The sequence below is a fragment of the Macrobrachium nipponense genome, chromosome 27 (assembly GCF_015104395.2).
Source record: "Macrobrachium nipponense isolate FS-2020 chromosome 27, ASM1510439v2, whole genome shotgun sequence".
Lineage (NCBI taxonomy): Eukaryota > Metazoa > Arthropoda > Malacostraca > Decapoda > Palaemonidae > Macrobrachium > Macrobrachium nipponense.
Window position 1 is genome coordinate 34,877,362 of NC_087216.1, and position 24,317 is coordinate 34,901,678.

A 24,317-nucleotide genomic window follows, 5' to 3' on the forward strand; every position below is an offset into this window, starting at 1 on the left:
TTTATTTATAAATTGTATATGATCACTTTGTTTCATTACGGTTACCAATTTCGCCAACAATACCTTTCACATAAATATCGCGGTGGTGAAGTCAGAGCCTCTTCCAGAAAAACGAACGTATCTAAATAACCTTGCAGATCGGTTTTCCAACTTGACCGAATTATTTTTCTGAACGCAACTCTTTTTAACAAAACTCCTTGTATTTTAGGTGGAGAAGTCAGGTGACCAGACCACTTCAAGGCTGCTGCTTTCGGCCGTTAGAGAGACCGATTCCGGCAATTACACTGTGTTCCCGTTAACGCCCCTATTGCTTCTGTGTCTGTACACGTCAATAATGGTAAGTCACTTGCCTTTAATGGAAGCCAATGTCGTCATGCTTGATGTAACGCTTGGTGCTAGTGATATTAGCAGTGCTGTTCTTACTGTCGTCGATACATATATATATATATATATATATATATATATATATATATATATATATATATATATATAAAGTCACAAATATCGTTTAATATTTAGTTTACTATAACATGGGAATAACTTACACCCAAGGGTAACTATAACCAATCAGCGCTTCGTCATGTCATCAATGCCATTCCAACCGCTGCCTTGTTTAGAAAGAACGATGTCTAGTGACTAAGCCCAACTGGTGACGAAGCACTAATCATTTGTAATTTCCCCTGGGTGTAAGTTATTCCGAGGTATGGTGAATTGGAAACTAAGGGATGCTCGTGGATTAATATTTGCGAATGCTGTGTAAAAATGTCAAGGTTTATGTGACTATATATATAATGTTTGTGTGTGTATGTATATGCATATATATATATGTAATGAGGATATAAACCTCGTTATTCATTTGGTAAACGTGTAACTCCGAGCGTCAGGCAAACACACAAATCTCTCTCTCTCTCCCAAGCAACCAGCGGCTCGCGACTTTTCTTTCTCTCTCTCTCGCCAGGCGACTGCTCTCTCTCTCTCTCTCTCTCTCTCTCTCTCTCTCTCTCTCTCTCTCTACTCCTTTCTCTCCACTGTAACAGGTAATCAAAATGAGAGAGTTGCATTATAAAAAATACATTTATTTAACAATAAAAGACAGTAAATCAATTAGGTCTCACAGACTAACTTAATTCAATTAAAACCCCAACAAAATGTCTAAACAGTAATTAGTCACACCAAATGTCTATTATCCATCGGACTCCCTCTCGGTCCCCCCTCATGGTTCTGCTAGAACCGTCTGTTTCAAAGACATGAGAAACACTCGTAAGTACACACATAAGTTTAACAACAGAGATTAAAGATTGGATATCCTTATAAAAATGTCAAATAGACAACAAGCCACTCTTTGGCTAAAACAGTTCAAAACTCACCCAAGCAGCCGGAATATTTCACACACAAATTACAGATAAACTGTCGCTGAGCTTCCTCAGCATCCTGTCTTTCTTCCGAAGATGCCTCTATGCCAAATCCACCATAGACTTGTGTAGGGTACATTAAGAATAGAAATGGCGCATACGCACATACGCATGCACATTTCAACAACGCCTCACATTACCGGCTACAACCAGTTTCCCAAAGGCACTTTGAAAGAGCTCATTAACTGTCGTACATTGACTTGTCTAACTATGCAGTTTTATCTCACGCCACCCCACAGAAACCATTCATCAGCTTTTCTCGGGTCGTTGCTTCTCCACATTCCAATAGGTCACAGCGAACATATTGGCAATATATCATTAATTATAACCCTAGGAATAATATAATATATATATATATATATATATATATATATATAGATATATATATATGTGTGTGTGTGTATGTATACTATATATACTATATGTTTATATATATATATACACATATAGTGAAGGCCTCTGTGGTTACCAAATTCAGTCAGGTTTCACACCTTTGGTACCTTACTATATGTTCCAATTCTCAAACATCAGGCTTTGTTTTGTCATTGTATATTTTGCAAAAAAGTCTCATTACTATACGAAATGTCATATCAGTTTCAGCTAAAATATGCGCTGTGATTCCACCGTAACCAGGTGTATTCCATCACCTTAGTTTATTACTTATTCGACATCAAAACCCGTGAATTCATTGATAAGCGCATAAAAATGTTACTGTGGAATCCCAGCACTTGTGATTTTAATTGAACCTGAAGTGATAGTTCGTATACTAAATAACACTGTTTTGCAGAATATACTGTGACAAAACAAAGCCTGGTGTTTGAGAACTGAAACTCACAGAAAGGCGCCAAAGGAACGTGACCTGACTGAATTTGGAAACCGTATAGGTAACAAAACATGTACTTTTTATTCTCAGTACGCTCGATAAATCGAGAGAACAAAAATTAAAGATACATAAGTGGGTTTTAGATCATCTGAAGTTGCATCCATCAAATATTTGTTTCGGGCGTATGGAATTTGGAAGCCTCCTTCTGATGATTATGCTGGTTACGATAAGACATTTGACACGGTAAACAAGCCTGCACCCTTCAAGGTCTGTCACAATGTCATCCACGTTAAATATATAAACCTGATTGAAACCAGATGTAGGGAATTTGCATGAAGTAGTTAGCTGTTACAAGGGATTGAATTTGTGGTGATTTATTCTGACATTTAATTCCTGATTTTTCTGGCCCAAGTAAAAAGAATCAGTCTGTACATAGGAGTTTATTTCCGACATTGATTTGAGGGACTCAACGCCCGGGAAACATAATATGTCTTGACAGCTGTATTTTAGCAAGAATCCAGAAAACGGGCTGGCTAACACAATTACCTAATTATTTTCTGAATTTCGTCATCCAGGAATTCAGGGCTGACAACACGTAATGCTCTCGGGAACATTGAAAAGAATACAGAGATTTTTCATATTAAAATGATATCCTGATAAATAATGTACTTAAGAAAAATTATTATTGTTTTTAGATATACTAGATTTACACCACGAAGGTTCACGTCTCATAGAAATGTGTTATAAGGGCAAGCAATCATCTCTCACTTTCTAGCGAGAATTTGATTGACGGGGTTTATTCATTCAGCATTTTAAGAGTTATTTGCATTCACGTCGTCAGGTATAGCAATATCCAAAATAACATGTGCATACTGAAACCGTGGTTCAGGTATTTGAAGAATCTCAGGAAAATCAAATGTTTTTCAATTAACTCACAACGTAAATTTGAGAGGACAGGTGATAGAGGGTTACCCTTTGAGAGGACAGGTGATAGAGGGTTACCCTTTGAGAGGACAGGTGATAGAGGGTTACCCTTTGAGAGGACAGGTGATAGAGGGTTACCCTTTGCAATATCAAGCATTTCTCTATAGTCACTAATACGCAATTTAGTTAATACCAAAATTTGAGAGACTGCCCGGTTTCATTTTTGAGATAATATTCTAGTAACGAGTCAATAGGCACTTTTGTAAATAGCGAGCGAAGTTATAATCCGGAGTCAATATTGATCGCGATTCCGTTATCGAGGTCACAGAGAACCTTTTTATCAAGAGTTCATTTTGTTTTAGACAGTTTTTAGCTTTTTTTTTAACTCCAGTTTGCACCGTTAATAGGATTTTCTATTTTTTTATTGAATTTTCATCCCTCAAAACAGTGTTGATTTTTTTTCTACAAAATCAGTTTTATTAAAAATTACCAGTGCACCGGATTTGTGGGCGTTTATCATGTGCATGTTTTATCTCCTTTCAATTTGGATTGTGTGGTGTTTTTCCAGTGATGTTGAGAATGATAAAAACAGAGAAATGCATTAAAAAACGTGCTTATTTTACCCAAATAATTTTAGAGATATTCCACATCTTAGGAACCTTAAAGTGAATGCAGCCTTAAAGAACAATAATCCAATGAACAAAGCACTTATGAAGAACCCTCCCGACATTATTACAAGATTAATATATATCAAATCCCCTGTAACTCACGTGATAGTTTCTCTATTGGTCAAACTGGGCAGTCACTGGAAGAGAAAATAAGAGCAGCTTATAAATGTATGAAACATGCTTACGAGAAAAGTGCATAGCTACAAGTGAATCCAGTTTTATAACAGATATATATATATATATATATATATATATATATATATATATATATATATGTCATATCACATTACCGTGATTCATATACATATATCGAGATACAAATGTCCTTTAATATCTAATTCGCTCTACCGGGAATTAATATATTATATATGTTTAACCGAAGAAGAATTTTTTTTAGGCGATCCTCTTGCGGTGGCAGGGTGGTCTAAGGCTTCACTGCCAGACCTGGAATTGATGATGTCGATGGTTCGTGCCCGTCGGCCGGCAATTCTATATCGCCTAAAAAATTCCCCTTAGGTTAAACATACATGAAAATATATATTAATTCCGAGTAGAGCGAATTAGATATTAAAGGACATTTGTAGCTCGATATATATATATATATATATATATATATATATATATATATATATGTGATGTATGTATATTCATATATATATATATATATTATATATATATAGTATGTTATGTATATGTATATTTGTATATGTTATATGTATATATATATAATATATATATAATATATATTTATATATATATATATATTTATATATAATATAATATGTATATAAATATATATAATAATACAATTACCGTATATAATATATTATTATATCAATTAATGTATCATGTCACAGGCTAACAGCGTCGTATGAAATTAAAAGGAACATAACATAGAAAAAAACTTTTGTGTTCCATTTGTATATAACTACTCGCCATTTGTATATAAATACATCACGTACTTTCTTTCCACATTGCCAGTTATCAGGGTTGGAGTGTTATCAATTGAAGTTCATTGCTTTTGTGCAGAGTTTGTTTTATAGGGAATCAATGATATAATATATATATATATATATATATATATATATATATATATATATATATATATATAAAGGTATAAGCCACAAAGGAACGATAAACAACGGAGTTTCTGCAAGATCTTCTGACTCAACGTCCTTTACTTAGCAGACAAACTAAGTAAAGGACGTTGAGTCGAAAGATCGTGCAGAAACTCCGTTGTTTATCTTTCCTTCGTGACTTATACCTTTATTTATGGATTTATCACGTTCCAAGCTTCCGTGATTCAGTTATACATACACACACACACACACACACACACATATATATACATATATATATATATATATATATATATATATATATATATATATATATAATTATGCAGTAATAGGATTCAGCCGGTTTGCACCGGTTCGTGGGAACCGTCTCACGGAACTTTATAAGTAGAGTAGAGCTCGCAACTTTTGAGTCGTGCCATAAATTTCATTGAGCATTACCACCACTGTTAATCATGACAGCAGACTGGTTCCCTGCCCGAGAAGGAAATAGGATTATGATTGGGTTCAAGGGAAACACAACACTCAAATATGTATTATAATGTAAGTCTTGTAATGAGATTTTACTGACATCTTTATATATATTCATGTTTATGCTTCTATCGTGGTTCAGGTCATACTAATCTTGATAACAGAGAATGTATAAGAAAATATGACGCTAATACTATTATGCTTATTCATAACTGTCTTCTTTTATCATTATTATCATATTCACTTTTAATTTTATACTTATGCACAAGAAATATAGCAGTATCGCTTTGCTCATAATGTTTTCTTTCATATGATGTTATTTATCAAGAAAAAATAGAGCAATAACGTTACTAAAAATATACATATTCAGTTTATGATTTACTGAAATATGAACGTTTTCCAGAAAATGACTGAATTAAACATTTTGCTGGATAAATACGCAATTCCTCAAGAAAATTACGCTAGCTGCTTGATTGAAAATCTGGTGTTTTTTATTCAATGAATACTCTATATTTAACGACTTATTCGCTAATTTGTCGAACGATCACCATCTACTGGTGACTTATGGGTAGCAGCCTACCACATCCCATTTGGAAATATGATAACGTGTCGTTAGTGACTTAGTGCGTATCGTGTATCTTAACAATTGGTTTATTATTTTTTCTTTTATAGAATAGCAGTATTTATTGCCAATACAGCATTTTCTATAGTGAAGTATTTTCCCTTTTACCTTCCGAAAAATACTCATAATCCTAAAATCTATAAAGAAGTATGATTTATAAGACTAGTAATGATGACTGAAAAAAGCACAACATTCAAAGTCGTCTATGCTGGTGTATAGATATATCTTTATGTTATTAAGTTCATTACCTATGCAATCTAGTAATAGAGATATTCCTCAATATCAATAGAGTAATGATGCTTAAACATTATTTAGATATTTTATTTGGGAAATAATGTGCTCATTTCATTGCTAGAATCCAAGATCGACGTTTGAAACTTAGTGGAGTACATTTGACATGCTTTTTTCCTTAAAACCAGCTAACAAAATATTTGAATCTCACCACTGTGTGTATTTATGAATATATATATATATATATATATTATATATGTGTGTGTGTGTGTGTGTGTGTGTGTGTATGTATGTATGTATGTATAATGTGTCTGTGTATATATATATATATATATATATATATATATATATATATATATAGGGTATATATATACTCGGCAACAACCCGTTACCTGTAGTGAAGTGTGGATCTTGAGATAAACATGATAATGTTTACTGCCAATTACATCCTTTAATCATTGAATCGAGTATGCAGTTATACACGCTCATGGCCTCACAGAAGGCTCATCAACAATATATCCATCCCTCATTTACGGGGGTAGCGCCTTCAGTTCACCTCTTGCAGCGCACTGTAGGCATTACTTAAGGTTCTTTGCAGCGTGCCTTCGGCCCCTAGCTGCAACCACGTTTGTTCCTTTTATTGTGCTTCCTTTCATAGTCTCTTTATTTCATCTTACTTTCCACCTTCTCTTAACAATTGATTCATAGTGCATCTGCGAGGTTTTCCTCCTGTTTAACCTTTCAAACTTTTTACTGTCAATTTCCGTTTCAGCGCTGAATGACCTTGTTGGTCCCAGTGCTTGGCCTTTTGCCTAAATTCTCGATGCAGTTCAGCCCATACACACACTGCTCCACTCACCTTTACCTCGCACTCACCGCCTCACTCGTACACACGCAGAGCCTTCTGTTCCAAGACCTCTTCTCTCCAGCTGCCCAATCGCGTGTCATCATCCTCCATTCTCCTCTTGTGCTTTTGTGCGCACATAGAGATGAACCGCCATGCAAATGCGCGCATTGTGCAAACAAACAATAAGCATATAATTACATTATTATTATTCTATATAAGCAGCCACACCCCTGCTTTGATATCGCAGCGTCGATGTGACCACTGAAACCGAAATTTTCACGTTGTTATTACAATGGAATGAATGTTTTAATGAAATTTACGGCAATATTTATGATCTCATTTCACTTTAATGGAATGGTGTTCAGTTCGTATTAACAGCCATGTTTTTATTTATGCATCCGTTTTTTGGAAATTAGTTGTCAGTGGCTTTCAGTTTTTCCGGTTTACAGTGTGTGTTTGTGGGGATTCATAAATTTTGAATGTTTTGTAGACTGTATCTTCAACAACATATTACACATACATTTAGGAATATATGCTCGTACGTTAAATTTATATATAATATATATATATATATATATATATATATATTATATATATATATTATAATATATATATATATATTATATATATTATATCTATATATATATATATAAATATATATAATATTATAAATTTATATATATATATATATAATACATCTGGCTGTTGATGTATAAGTTCCTCGTTGGGTGAATGGGTTGCGTGCTCGCCTACCGTTTCAGTAGTCGCGAGTTCGCTTCCCCGCTCTGCCAACGTAGAATCAGAGGAATTTATCTCTGGTGATAGAAATTCATTTCTCGATATAATGTGGTTCGGATCCCACAATAAGCTGTAGGTCCCGTTGCTACATAACCAATTGGTTCCTAGCCACGTAAAAATATCTCATCCTGCGGGCCGGGCCAGCCCTAGGAGAGCTGTTGATCAGCTCAGTGGTCTGGTTAAACGAAGATTTCCTTAACTTGTTCATGTATGGATGTGTGTACGTATCCATGCTCAGTTTAGATAATGTCATTGAGTAGATAAACTTAAACAAATCTTTTATCTCTTACTAATGTTATCATCATGATGCCTGAAAGCGCATTATAGTGCAGAGACATTGAGACAGGCAATCCAATACCTGTAACTGGCTCTTGCTCACACCAGAAGTAATTGACGAACAACCTTGCTCAAGTATACAGAAAACAGAAGCAGAAGGAGAGTTGCAAATCTTGACAGTGGATTAAAATAAAAAATCACCAAACAACACAATCAAAGCAGTACACATTTCCACACGGTGAATGAGGAAGGTGTCATGACTGAAGTTATTAGGCCACCGAAGAGGAGGAAGTACCCTCGCCATTAATTCAATATAACAATGACAGAAATAATACCTGTAGAAAAATTGGAGAAAATAGTCCCCTTTTCAGCGGAGAGGATGTTTGAGAGATAAGGTGAGAGCAGGATCCCTGACTGGATGAAGTGCTTCTGGTTCAAGTTCCTCGTTGGACGAGTGGATTTCGCGCTCGGCTACCAATCCGGTGGTCCGAAGTTCGATTCTCTGCTCGGCCAACGCGGAACCAGAGGAATTTATTTCTGTTGATAGAAATTCGTTTCTCGATATAATGTGGTTTGGATCCCACAATAAGCTATAGGTTCCGTTGGTACATAACCAATTGGTTCCTAGCCACGTAAAAATATCCAATCCTTCGGGCCAGCCCTAGGGGAGCTGTTAATCAGCTCAGTGGTCTGGTAAAACTAAGATAAACTTAACTTTAACTTCAGGTTCAAAGATGTCAGAGAGAGAGACAGAGATGCAGACGCAGTATTCCACACAGGGCCAAATAAAGCCAATATAAAGAAAAGTTCATAATATTGAAACACTGCACTTGATTTCTTTTTGGGAATTTAATCCACAAGGTAGTGTTCATCTAAATATTAGCCCCTTTGCTTTGGCAATCATAGGCATTGCAGTGATTTTTCTGGAGAACCTGATGTGTAGCTACCATTTTACTGTTGCCATTTATTTTTTTATTTTTTGCTGCTTTCAGATCATTTCAAGTTGATAATTAAATAATGGCACTCCGATTACTCCTTTATGTCAGAAAACGACTCTTCGGACCTGTCCATTCCTGAACTAAATGAAGCAATCTGAACACCCAAATTATAGGCGGTCGAATTGACAGATAAATAAGCAAACATCTTTGTCTTGGAGACAATGAACCAGACTAAGCTATAGGGATGTGCATTGGGGCTCCAAACTGAATAATATCTCGTATGAAATTGGAAGAAAGGATTCCTTAATTTTTAAGTATGAGCTATTCAAATGTAAATTAGAATATTCGGAACAAGATTATAAATAAGTTCCAGTTCTCAGACATCTCTCGCAGTGAAGATCATTAATTGTTCTGAGCTGATAGATGTATGTCAGTCACGAAAAAGAATCATAAGTTAGATCGGGAATTCAATTAAATACAAGCAAGAGACGCAAGAAAAAGGAAAAACTCCGATATATTTCGTTCAAGTCCTGAAACGATATTGTTCCGAAGGATTTATGACCCAATAAACAAGATTACGAATTTTCAATTAAGATGAAAAATGGAAGAAATATTAAGTCGTCGTTGTTTTAAGATGTTAATTCGAGTGAGAAAGTTAGAAAAGCTCACTGTCATCAAATATTTCTCTCTCTCTCTCTCTCTCTCTCTCTCTCTCTCTCTCTCTCTCTCTCTCTCTCTGTTCCCCTTGAAAAAAACATCCAGAGAAACGCTTTCTCATCCACCTGTTTCACCCATTGAAAACATCTTAATGAAACTTTTTCTTCCCACCCCCTGAATCTCTCTCTCTCTCTCTCTCTCTCTCTCTCTCTCTCTCTCTCTCTCTCTCTCTCTGCCCCTTATAATTGTGGAAAGAAGGATTCCAATACAAGTTGGGAAGTCGCAAAGAAGTTAACCAATATTACACCCAGTTTCCTGACTTTCTTCTTTAATCTCCTTTTTCGTCTTCCTCTTCGTCCAGCATTCCTTTGACCCTCGGGAAAATATTTGAGAGCATTTATATCCCTCCTTTTTTATTGTATAATTAGATCTTATTTATTATCTTCTTGGTTTCTCTTCTCTTTTCTAAAACTTAGGTTGAATCCTTTTGTTCGAGGCTGGCGTACCATTGTCGCAGTTCGGATACTTGCAAATTATTATAATTAATTACTATCATTATTATTATTATTATTATTATTATTATTATTGTAAAAGTAGTTTAACCAGACTAAGCTGACTTTTCAGCTCTCAAAGGGCTGGCCTGGATACTTGTAAAACTAGAAAGATATATATCAACTATGTATGAATGTGTGTGTATATATATATATATATATATATATTATATATATATATATAGTATATATATATGAGAATGGTTCTCTAGGATATCATTTACAGGTTCTACGCTGGTTATAGGGGTGGGGTTCCTAATTGCTTGCCCTTGTCTGTTATGCCGGCAATGTACCCCAGTCGACCAACAACTTTTGTTCTGCTGCGTTTTAGTACTGACACATTTAATTTGTTTAACGCTCGCATTTTATATATCATGTATGTATAATCCCCAAGGGAAAACGTCTGGGTTCAGGTTAAAATGAATTCACGGTGTCAGTACCAAGTGGCCAGGCAACTGGGGTAGATGGCAGCCAGGCCATGAGTAGGGCATGGGGTTAGCAACCGCATTCATATGATACTTGCTGGGAACGCAGAAGAATAGTAAAGTCACATGGTGGAACACACACACACACATATATATATATATATACACACACACACACATATATATATATATATATATATATATATATATATATATGTGTGTGTGTGTGTGTGTGTGTATACTAGCTAACCAACCCGGCATTGCCCGGGAAAACTCTGGAAACTGATAAATTCTCTCTCTCTCTCCTGTTAAGATGGTTGTTTCAGTTACATTGCCCATCATTTTTGACATTTTATATTTCACACTTACTCACCCCCATTCCTATTGGGGCTGAACTTGGCCTTGAAGGGCATTGGGAGTGTCTTCTGTTCATACAGGATATATATATATATACACCTACATACATACATATATAATGTCCAGATAGACAAATTATATAGAGAGCGAAGCCCAAATTGTGTGACCCTCGTCTTTGAATTCAAGAGGTTGACTATGTCATGATGAAATCCACACGGTTTCAAAAGGGTTTTTTTCTGGTAATCTCTTTAAAAGTCTCCCCGTCTGTTCATCCTCTCCGCGTGGGGATTAAAATAAGCTCCAAAACTGAGGGGACCCTTGAATGAGATGAAAGGGTACAGATGCCATATACTACAGCAAGTAAGTAATGAGCTGAAGAGTGGCGGTGATGCTACTTAACGCGTCAAGCTTTTTTCCTTCATTTTCTCTTTTCCGAACGGCTCGTATTTTGGCTTCATTCATTTATTTGTCTTGAAACTTTATTTATCAGTTAATGTTATTTTTTTTATTTAAAGTTGTTGCTCTCTTGGTTTTGTTTCCCGTTTTCCATAATTTGGACGTCCTAAGGAAACTAATTGGCCAAACTTAATGGCGATTTGGGGTTTTAAACTTATTGGTATTTTTGTCCTTCAAAACTCACTGATATTTTGGTTTACTTGGAGAGTCCATGGCATTTTGGTCTGCTTCGAAAATTAATATTTTGGTGGGCTTACTCTTATAGTTAATGGCATTTTTGTCTTGAGATGCTAATGAACTTTCGAAAGTTTGTCATTTTTTTTCCTTCAGAACTTAATGACAGTTTGGTCGTCCCTCGAACGAAAGTGGCTATTATCCATATTTCGAAAGTTAATGCCATTTTGACCTCGAAAAGCTGACTGCATTTTCTGGTTACTTCGAAAGGTTATGTAATGTTTGACTTAACTTCAAAGTTGTGGTTTTTAGTCTACTTTAAAAGGTAATTGCGATTTCGACCTCAAAGGTTGATCGTATTCATGGCTTGCTGCGAAGGTTTATGAATTTTGGGTTTACTCCGGAAGTCATTGGCCCTGTGCACAAGCCGTTTATAATAATCATCAAACCGTCAGTTCGATGACTAGAAGAAAACGACAGACTTCGTACTCTTCTATTCCCAGTTTGAGTACTTGTGCAATGTAAATTATGAGTTAAAATTATCTCTGTTTAAAGAATGCCTTATGTATTTATTGTTGGAATCTATGCGAAAAATAATGATGATTACACAGCGAACAACTTTTGGTCCTTTATAATACATATACTGAAGTATTGTATAGCTGAGATTTTGTTGTGTAGGTTAGTTGTAGAGCTTTGGATTATATGGAAAGAAAAACGTACGAGGCTAGATGTCGGAACAGTCAAATAGGAAAAGATGAAGAAAATAGTACGACATGGATGTCTGGTAATAACGTCCATCAGAGTTCCTTGTGAACTAAGCGGTAGGAATGGATAAAAAAAAGAATAAAAAAGGTTATTTAGGGACGATCAGGAGTAAGTAGGGAAACTGGAAGAAAAATGAACAGGAGAGAGCGTATAAAATCTGATGACGTGGAACCATGAATAAGAAAGTTTGATGCAAAGACCAAGAATTTTGCGGAGCAGTAGTACTACTTATTTTTGATATACGATAAAAGCGACAAAACCCTCACTTACAAAAGCACCCACACACCTTTCAGAAGAAACTTATCGAAATGACTTGTTTTGTATATATTTAGGAATTTTATCAAAGAAAACTTACTGAATCTTAAATCATTTATTAAAAACGAAAGTTAACAAAGTTTACAGTTTTAAAATCCTTTATGAAAAATAAGATTATAAAGTGAAAATTCATTGATTTTTTAATTTTTATTAAAAACAAAAGTTATCAAAGTTTACAAATTTTTAGAATCCTTCGATCAAAAAAAAAAAAGATTATAAAGTCAACATTGACATATTCTTAATATTTTTTACTCAAAAGATGTCAATGTTAATCTAGATTTGCAAAAACCTATGTTAAAATAAATGAAATTAGGAAGTCAGAATTTATATATTCATATATTTTTGGCAACACCATTAAGAACTTCTTCAATGCCCTTCTTACCATTACTAAAATCAAGATTTGCAAACGCGATTGTAATTTTACAGTTTCTTGCATCATTTTCTTAAGAAGAGGTTCTTCGATGGCATTCTTTTCCAAGTAAGATTGAAACATCACTGCGTCTTTGTTCAGAGCTTCAATTGCTGCCCAAATTGTGGGATGACTATCACCAACAAGGTTTTTAAAAGTATTGTTCCAACTTTCACATTGGTTATCATGCAGAAGAAAAGGCACAGAATTATCTCCTCGAGTTATAGTCCCCTGTCCTGAAATTTTCAAGTTCCTCAAAGATTCTTGATCCTTAGGGCGTCCTTCTTGGCGTTTTCTTTGAACATATCTTTGAACTGTATTTATATTTCCCATGGCAAGTCTTCCTTCTTGAGTCATACTCTCCAACGAATCCTCTACAGTGAGACCAGTATTTCCTCTAGTTGATTTGGCCTGTTGATATATAGAGGGTTGTACACATATTTGCTACTTCCATTGATCCTTCATCTCGCTCATGATTATGTTGTACACTGAAATGACGTCCGATATTTCTAGATTTGTTGTTATTTTTCCGTTACATCCAAACGCTGATCTAGAACATTCCCATCTCTTCGCAGTAACACTGGTGGATTTTTTAGTATACATATAACCTTTATAGCACAGTTTCTCTCCACCTGTAATATTACGGGTGACTTCCATGATGGGCAAACAAATAAAGAAAAGTTAATTTACTCTCAACCTAAAGCTGCGTTTTAAGAGAAAGATCTCCCTTGTAATCATTGTAAATAACTACCAAAAGAGAATTATCAATACAAATATTTATAAATAGTTTGCTAGGTAGCAGCTACTAATAAAATAACATCGTTTCCTTGTAACCACTGTAAATAACTTATTAGTGGGGGTGTTATCGTGTCGGGGTTTTGTCGTGTGGGGGTTATGTCGTGTCGGGGTTTTGCGTGTGGGGTTAGTCGTGTGGGGTTTTGTCGTGTCGGGGTTTTGTCAGGCATTCAAAAGCGTCAGCTGCGTCAACCCCCGAAGCAGTGACGTGTGGGTAATGAAGGCGAGACTAGTACATCTAAGGCATCATATATATATATATTATATATAATATATATATATATATATATATATATATAAATATATATAATGTGTCTCAGACCCCTTATTGAACCCAGCAGACGTTGAGTAAACCTGGTGGCGGTGGACTGGGATTTCATTGCCTATGACTTGAAAGAATAACTCCGAATGACTAAGGTGGATATTTTAATGTCCTTTAGGAAATAGAACGTCAGAGCATTATTATTATTATTATTATTATTATTATTATTATTATTATTATTATTATTTGAGAATCGAAAATATTTCCTAAACATCTACACGATCTGCAGTTAAAATGATGATTTTTAAAAAACATTCCTCTAGACTATATGTTTTTAAGAACTTTGATTTATACCTTATGCAGAGCTATTTACTATATAAAAATACTCTTCCTCCGTCTTATCCAGAACTTGTAAATAACGTTTCCATAAGCCTCATCAAAGCTATCATCACTTGGAGCATTTCATTATGCTCCAGCCAAGTTATTTCCTCCTTCAGAAGCAGCTTTTCCAATCACCCTCTTCTTACTTAGAAGTAAATTTTCAGTATACCGCAACTCAAGCTGTTCTCTTCCTTAGAATAACTCTGCTTTGTAGGTATACATATTTCAGGTTATTTGCTACCGAGAACAAGGTTCATCCTAACATCTGAATGAAGTATTTCTTACTAAAGACAATGTTCTTCCACGCTCTTAATTAAATCTATTTACTATTTTCCATATTCCTAAGTTAAACTAGGAGCCACAGTTCCTAGACCAAAATTTTCTGAATACCTTTATTAACAATAGTTGCTGCTGAATACTAAAGTCTTCTTTATACTTAAGTTAGTAGTCTGTTATAAAATATCCATATATCTACAGTAATTCGATTTTTAATGCATTTATAAGATTCCACATACCTATATTAGTTCAATGTTGGCTACTCAATAAAAAAAAATACCCCATTCGCCATCCTTGCCCAAGATTTTTTCTACTCAAGGCAAAATGCATTGCCTACTCCAAGATTTTCATTTTAAAGAAGTAAACCTCACACCCTAAATCACGCTCTTTGATACATGAAACTAACTGTATTTACAAGTCTCATTCTAATGTGGTTGTCTGGTAATTGGCAGATGAACTTCGCGCCGCCGTGCACCAAGGAGGCCTGAGCGCTGGTACTGTATCGCATCCACTGCCAGGTCTTCTGATGATGGTGATCCTTAACCCCTGCCTCGTCCTGTGGTTTCTTGGGTCCGTTCTCTTTCATCCAAATACCCAGTATCATCATCTCTGCATGCTGTCTTAGCAACCACGAGGAGTAAATGAGTAAGTTGATTTTAAATGCTGATGTTGAAATAATTATAATTATATAACGTATTCGCTTGTAGCAAAATGTTCATGATTTCAAACAATATTTTTCACCCTTTTCCCCTGAATGATCAGACTATGGACCCAGTATTTTGACATGTATACCAGTCAGGCTACAGATAAGTCAGATTCTTTATAAATGCTGCAACGATTGATGGTGAATTTAGATTTACATAATGTATTATGTATTAACATTCCAAATGTTTCATGTGGGTTTGTGGGAAATAGTGTTACAAAATTAATTAAAAACATTGCTATAGCTATCAGTTTGTCAAAATAAATCATGATGGAAGTAGTGGGAACATTTGTATATGTGTTTAACAGGGAGTTTTAACGTCTCGAAGAATGTCCAAGCAACTACTTCATCTCGACCAATCAGACGTCACGATCCATGCCAGCAACAGCTGAGCTAACGAATCAGGCGACTGCTTATAGGTTTATGACAGTAAAGAAAGTACAATGACGCTCATGTTGACGTGCTGAAGTGTTTACCGCCTTGATTTTTCGTAAATTGTGATAGTGGGAAGCTCAGATGACAGCGATGGTTTCGTAGAAAGTGTCAGATCGTTCATTTAAGCTAGGTATTTACTGTATGAGGGTGTTCTGGACCGTGACGGAACGGAAACAGGAAGTGTCGAAGGTTAGCCTGACCTTTCAGGGACGGTTTGCTTTGCCCTTCAGCCATTTCGTGTGGCCTCCCGTCGTTAAGGTCAGTTTATATCGTCTTATCGTTGACTCATTATTTATATGCAATTTATTTATTAATATCACGTAGCCTACATGCTGTACAGAAGTGGTCCTCATTAATGCTAGTCAAGATTCGGGAAAACGCTGGTTAGGGGAGGTTAATTATGCCTCCCTCCAAGTATGAAGGATGTTTTTAATTACTTAGTGTTGGTCAAGGGTGACAGGTGATATTAGACTAGAGCTTACCTTGCAAGGATTACATTTTTATATCAAACTGGTTTCAGACTTTGACTCGTCGGAAATTGTAAGGTTTGACTACTCTGGTCCTTAAGCTTTATAGGTTAATTCAAAAGATACTGACAAAAACACCCAAACGTCGTTTTTTTTTTTTTTTTTTTTTTTTTTAAATCTAGTAGGTAATAACACCGCATCGGGTATTTCTTTGGAAATTACAGTTTCCTTTAGTATTTGAGTTGCTTATTAAGAATTTGCCGTTATTTTTGGGGGGTCGACTGTAATTAACCCCCATGGCTAGTACTAAACACGGCGAAATACATTTAACGCCCCAATCCCAAGTGGCTTTCGTATTCGCGGGAACGTTCCTTGAGTCCGTGTGGAGTTATTACCTAGAATTGCCATTTTATCACTACATCATGTGTATGGGAAATTACGTAAATGCAGATCTCATTTTGGAGTGTTATTGCTGTGCTCTCTAGTGACCTTAATATGGTTAATACGAAAATCTATCGCTAATTTACTGTTACCGAGATATTTATTGTTGTTACGTGCATAGTCCATTGGTTTTTTAATCCTGGTTTTTTTTATTTATTTATTTATTTTTTTGCTTCGACGGTCACCCGCGTGGGGATCCTTATCAGATTTACCATACAATTGAATGAAATACAAAGATGTATTCTAACATTCCCATGAACACCTACTTGCAGAAGTAACCCAGGTTAGTTTTGTTTTGGGGGGAGACCAGGTTAGGTTAAATAGATATATCTATGTATTTCACTGGCTATGCATATTCCCCCCTCCAACCCCCCAGAAATCCCACTCTCTCACTGTGGTTTCCCATAATTGCAGCTCTAGAGTGCAATTATGTTTTGAAGTAATAATTTGTTCTACCTAGTTACTGGAAACTCCGACCCCTGTATTGTACAGTTATGGGGGATCATAATGGGAAAGTGTTCTTTTTTTTATGGGAGAAAACACTAAATGTGTGAAAGACAAGGTGGTGGCTCCTTACCTGGCCTGGGGTGGACATGGATGGTCCCTAGGGCACTGAATGATAAATATATACGCTTACAACCCAGCCTAATCACTTTTGACCTAAATTAGGGCTTCTAGGGCCTTCCTGGCTTGGGGCATTGTCTGCCTTGACCCCCGGACCTAACCTAACGTGGGGCTCAATAAAATTGATAATATGATTTCCACCTAGTCTAATACCACCAATCTAACCTAACCTAACCTAACATATCTGGTCAGGAGTCCCCCTCCAACCCCCAACTCCCCCACCTAACCCAGAGTAGAACACTATGAATTATAATAGATGATAGAGTTACAACCTAATGTGACCAACCTAGCTTAACTTAAGATACCAGGTCTTTTGTAAATTAGAATAGTTAATAGCCTTGCTACTTAACCTAACCTAGGCTGCCAGTTCCATACCTGGTCAAGACCCAATGTGACCAAACCTAACCTAACTTGACTTAGGACACAAGGTCCTTGGTAGATTAGAATAATTTAGAACCTTGTTACCTAACCTAACCTTGGGTGCTAGTTCCATAACTGGTCAGGAATCCCCCCCCTCCCCCTGAATTGACTTGACTTTACTTGTCTTAGGACACCAGGTCCTTTGTAGATTAGAATAATTAATAGCCTTGTTACCTAACCTAACCTAGTGCGCTTGGTCTTAACCTGACCCTCCTCTAATGTAACCGGGGCTACTAAGTCCTCAATTCCCTAGTGTGTATGATATCACTTTAAAAACCTTCAATAAACATTACCAAAATCACAAACAGAACTCGCAACAGTACCATGGGGAAGTTAGAATACATCCTTATATTTCACTCTTGCATTTTCTTCCCACTTTGCCCCCATAATTACAGGATATAGAGGGTTTCTCTGTCTATAAATTACTAATATGCTACTGAACTAAGAATGAAACCAGTTTTTCAAGCAATATCTGAATTCCAAGATCTTATTTAATTGGTGAACCTTACAGCCAAGAACCAATCAGGTTTCAGCATTTTTCACGTCCACATTTTCAGATACTGATAAACGAAAGAGTTTCCAAATATGCTAGCCATCGTTACCCCGAGTATACTAGGTTGAACACTTTCTGTTGCATAAAAAAAAAAAAAAAAAAAATTGGGGGAAAAGTCCAAGTGGGTAACAACATGCATCAGTAAATATCTTGTTAATGGAAAATCTGTTATAGATTTTAGGATGATTTCCACATTTGGCATACTATTAAAGGGACTTAAGAATGCAGCATACAAATTGCCATGCCAAGGATAATTATACCCATCAGTGATTGTGAATTAAATAAGTCAAATTCTTGGGTAAAATAAGTGGTTTCCTTTCATGTCAGGGTATAAGGTGGGCCATTCAATGTGCCTTCTGCATCACACTTAATTGTTTCTAGTTATACTTTGCAGCGTTCGCCTCAGCTCCAGCTGTACTGCTTTCAGCCATTTATTTTTCATCTGCTCCCGTTGTTTTGTGATTATTTAGCTGTCTAGCTTCTTTAACTTGACTGGAACCAGAACGCCATTTGCAGTTATGATTCCAGATCCAATTCATCGGTTATCTGTGAGGAGATGGGAAAAACCAACTTTCATTTAGTCAACTCGGTTATTTGTCAGATGACAAAATTATCTCTAATGATGATGTAGTTCATGTTTGGATCATCAGCAGCATATATGTAGTGTTGGTTCTTGGGACAAGGTCAAAGTTCCCATATGGTTAACGGGAAACTTCTATCTTCAAATCTTTTAACTCGTTCTAGTGCCTTTCCTTGTGAAATGAAATATATACTTCCATCCACTTGTTTTTAACGGATTCAGGTCAACAACATAGGATTATGTTAGCCCTTGCTCTTTGCTATATACTATATATATGTGTTTATGTGAATAATAATAATATAGACGGAAAAAGTGTTCATCGCATAGCCTGTACTTTTGACATATTTACGATACTTCCTTTGTGTAAATTTTAGTGTTATCGCCACTAAAGTCAAAATGAATCCGTAAAAATCTAGGTCAGAAAGAGCCAAAAGTTTTTTTGTGTCAGCCAATTTAAACTCCTCTCTCTCTCTCTCTCTCTCTCTCTCTCTCTCTCTCTCTCTCTCTCTCTCTCTCTCTCTCTCTCTCTCATAAGCGTGCCTCTATAAGGTTTATTTTGATGAAATATTGACCAAACATACAGTAGTAATGAAGAAAAGTTGTATATATTTGTCAAACCTGAGCGAGCGTGAACACTTCAGCTGAAGATATTAGTTTCATATAACGATCTTACCGGAAGTCTAAACTTTATGTGGGTTAATAAAACGTCTAACGCTTCCGAACAAACACTCATGGCGTCCTCATTAATGTTATTCGCCGTCCAACCCCTTGGACGACATTTGAAGGGTGTCTTTCAAGTATTTACAAGCCCCTACATCCCCAGGACTTGTTCGTCCCAGTGAATCACACTTGGGAAGAGGGGGGGGGGGGGGGGGGGGGGGGGGGGGGGGGGGTGGGGGGGGGGGGGGGGGGGGGGGGGGGGGGGGGGGGCGGGGGGAGAGAAGAGGCAACCTTAATCGCATCGTCTCTGCTGGCGTGTCAAAGTGAGAAACACATTCTTAATGCAATGAGTAGGCACGTGTTCGTGTGGTAGTACCAAGTATGGGCAAAGTTTTCAAGGGATGAAGGATGGGTATATAGAACTGTAGTATTTTAGTAAAGGTGTATTCTTTAGGTATGATGTGTTAAAACTAGGAATATTTTCTTGAAGCTTCAGTGGTGCAAATATTTACTTTCTCTTGAATCATTGGATTTAGACTATTCATGGAGCTTCAAAGGTATGGGCATATTCTCCGAGTGTGACATATCTCCATCGTTGAAGTGTGGTGCGTGTAGTCTTGAACAGTTACTAATGGTCTAATTCTTGAAGCACTACATGACTTTTGTCGTGTGGGGCGGGGCCCAGTTGTAGAGAGACGCAGTGGAATACTCCTGAACTGACTTATTAACATTCCTGTAGCTGGGAATTAAGACTTGTTCTTAATCTTCGATTCATTGACTTATTCCTGAAGCACTGCAGCCGTATTCTTGAAATGACAGTCTTTAAGAATAACATACGGACTTGCTCTAGAAATGTCATACACACTTATTCTTGAACTGTTAAGAGCATCATGTTGAAGCTTGCTTGGTAACCGGATTTTGCAGCGTGATGTATTGTCGTCGAATTTCTGAATTATGACTTATAGTCATATTCTTTAAGAGTAACGTAATCATCATCATATTCAAGTCTGACACTGGACATATTCTTGATCTGTGACCTGTTTTTTATTTTTTGTCACATATGTCTTAAATATAGTGGCGAGACAATCTTGAGATAGTGGCGCCAGGTCACATTCTTTGACCTAAATCATATTCTTAAAAAACTGCCCCGAGTTCACGTTTGCCCTTTGTTAGAATGTGTCATTATTCTGCATATTAAATCTTTTTTTTTCAACCATCCATTTTCATTTTTGACAGTGCTACCAACGCTGTACTTAAGATAATGTCGGAACTCATAGCTGATTCTTTGTTTGTCTTACTTGGTAATCAAATATATCCTTATGAGCAGAACGTTCCATTGAGGTGTGAGAGATGTGTATTTCTGGCGATAGAGGTTCACTCTCGACGTGGTTCGGAAGTCACGTAAAGCCGTTGGTCCCGTTGCAAAATAAGCACTGGTTCCATGCAACGTAAAAACACCATACAAACAAACAAACAAACTTATGGGTAGAAGAGACAAAAAACGTTGTCGTTGTGAAGAAAATATTATTATAATTATACTACTTACATACTTACTGGTAGAAATCCTATCAAAAGGCAATTCTTATTTAGTGCTGGTTTAGTTGTTGGTTTTCTTCTTCTTTCTTAAATCATCTATGCTCCACTAAAAATGAGGGTACACAATACGTGAGCGTTTTGAAAAGTTCAGGGGCCTCCTGTAAAATCATGAACACTTTGTTTGCCCAAAATTAACTACTAAAAAGTTTTAATTAACGATGAAGCAGTTTCGAGTTTTGAGTTAGGGCCCCCATTGAAGATGACAGAAATCATCTCGTTTCACATAACCGAGCAGAAACTCTTTTTGTTCTTTTGAGGTCTTCTTCGATTTCCCCAAAATCTTTCCATCCCTGCCGATGGCATATATTGATGAATGGAAAGTTTCTGAACAAGATGAGCTCTCTCTCTCTCTCTCTCTCTCTCTCTCTCTCTCTCTCTCTCTCTCTCTCTCCTCTCCACTGAAAAATTCTAGGGCCGGCAGAATAGAATGTGGATCTAACGTTCTTTCCTCCTACTAGCTGACCGACCCAGCTCTGCTTGGGACAACTCTGAATGACAACTGATAAACATGCTCTCTCTCTCTCTCTCTCTCTCTCTCTCTCTCTCTCTCTCTCTCTCTCTCTCTCTCTCTCTCTCTCTTACTCTTTTCTCACTCTTTCTTTCTGTCTCCAACCATATGTCTCTTTCCCTCTTTCTTCTCACTAATACCAACTCTCTCTCTCTCTCTCTCTCTCTCTCTCTCTATCCTCTCTTTTGCCCCTCCAATCCGTCCCCCCTTTTGCCTCGGTTCTCCTACCTTACACCACCTCTACTCTCTCTCTCTCTCTCTCTCTCTCTCTCGTTCCTTTCTCTTACTCTCTCTTTCTCTCCCCAACCATCACTCTTTTCCTCTTTCTTCTCACTAACACCAACTCTCTCTCTCTCTCTCTCTCTCTCTCTCTCTCTCTCTCTTCTCTCTCGCCCCGTCTACTCTCCGTCACTTCCTCTCCCTCTCATTCTCTGTCTGTCAACCCCCTTCTCAAACTCCACCCTCTTTGATGTCATTGATGTTCACCCTATTCGTAAAGTAACTAAGTCTACGGGCACAACCAGCCCCATTTCTTGGATAGAACCAGTTCTGTTTCAGGGAATGCCTTCTCACCCACACCTCCTTCAGAGGAGAGGCCGGGGGAGGTAGGATGAAACCCCATTATAAACCATCTTAGGGGTCCCCACTATAACCCTGCCAAGTTTCATGCCCATTGGACAAGCCGTTTGGCCGTGATTGAATGACAGACGGACGGACAGACTAACAGACATAACGCCCATTTCAGTAAGTTAGTTTACATAATTTTCTCTCTTTCTTAATTTTACTTCAGTACTACTTCACACACACTTAGTGTGGCATCCAACTCCAATCTATCCTGCATAAGCTGAGGGATGATTTATTTTCATTTTCGATTAAATGCCTGTTTCTTGCTTTTCCATTTCTCTATATATACCATTGGAATGGTCGATATGTTCATTGAGATGTCGGCAAAGTCCATAGATTAATTTTTTGCAAAAACCCCTTTACTTACAGGAGGTTAAGACATTTTCAGGTGCTTGTATGTCATATATATATATATATATATATATATATATATATATATATATATATATATATATATATATATATATATATAAAAATCACAGTAGATGCACGTGACTTCATTAAATAAGCGAATACTACAGGAAAATGATAGGTAGAAATCCAGGCGCTTTCGTCTGTACTAAGACATTGTCAAGGAACGAATGAAATACAGTTGGAAAGAAAGTTATCAGGTAAACACAGATCAAGAATACCAGATGTTTCATCAAGTCAAATAATGGAAATGTTCTAAATTTTAAGTCTTGGTTTATTTAAACTTGATGCCTGCATAATGAAAAAAGTTATAGATAAATATAAGCAACAAAATTAATGTATACAGTTTTTACATGTTTTGAACTATATGGATACGTTGTAGTTTCTGTTAGGGTTAAATGATATCCGGTAATCCTAGAATATCTCTCTGATTTTTACACTTTTGACAATTAACCATCAGGTATTGTTGTTTTTGTGTTTACCTGATAACTTTCTTTCCAACTGTATTTCATTCGTTCCTTGACAATATCTTGGTAACTTCATTCACTCATACATTTGGCCGTTATACCTTGTATGATTCCTTCATTCAGTCACTTTTCATGTTTTCTTTTATTTATTCCTTGCTCCTATTACTTCCAATCCTCGTTTCCTTCATTCATTCTTTAGTTCGCTCCTTGTATTTGTCTTAATTCCCTCCTTCACTCGTTCCTCCCTCTATTCGTTCATTCCTTTGTCCGTTCATTCATTGATATTTATTTTCACTGATTCATTAGATCCTTATATACTTGCCTTCCTTTCTTTTTATTTATTTATTTATGACTTCTTTATTTGTTGTGTATAATCATCTTTATTCATACATTCATTTGCTATTTCAGTCAGTCGTTCTTTCTTTCATACGTTCATTATGTCTTTCGTTATACTTCCATTCTTTTCTTCATTCATACTACATCATTTCTTAACCTCTACTTCATGTCTTATGTGTGATGTGCATAAGGAATGAATGAGTGAAAGATTATGGCATGATTGAGAACATAAAAGAATAACAGAAGAAACTTGAAGGTAGAATCAATACAATAATAGAGATCCAAATCATGAATAGGGATTGAATGCTGTGGAAGAAATAATCGAATAAATGAATCGCATTTAGGCTTAGGCCTCTGAACCCCATGTGGACCTCGCCCATCTAGCGCACGAAGTGTTTATTTTCAAATTCTTTTCGTTTATTCACGGTTCTCTCTTTAAGGACCCATTCCAAGGACCGTTTGGCCATAAGGGAGGAAATAGGAGTCTTAAAGAGGGTCCCTGAATGTTCAGAGATGGAACAATGCAGCGTCCCGTTCTCTTGATGTTGGTGCGATTAAGATTAAAAAAAGGCATGAGTTCATA

At 36.4% G+C, this 24,317-nt stretch overlaps 1 pseudogene; it reads left to right on the forward strand.

Annotated features, from left to right (window-relative positions):
* LOC135201014 (zwei Ig domain protein zig-8-like) overlaps nucleotides 1-24,317 on the forward strand; it is a 1,050,703-nt pseudogene that overhangs the window by 990,650 nt on the left and 35,736 nt on the right.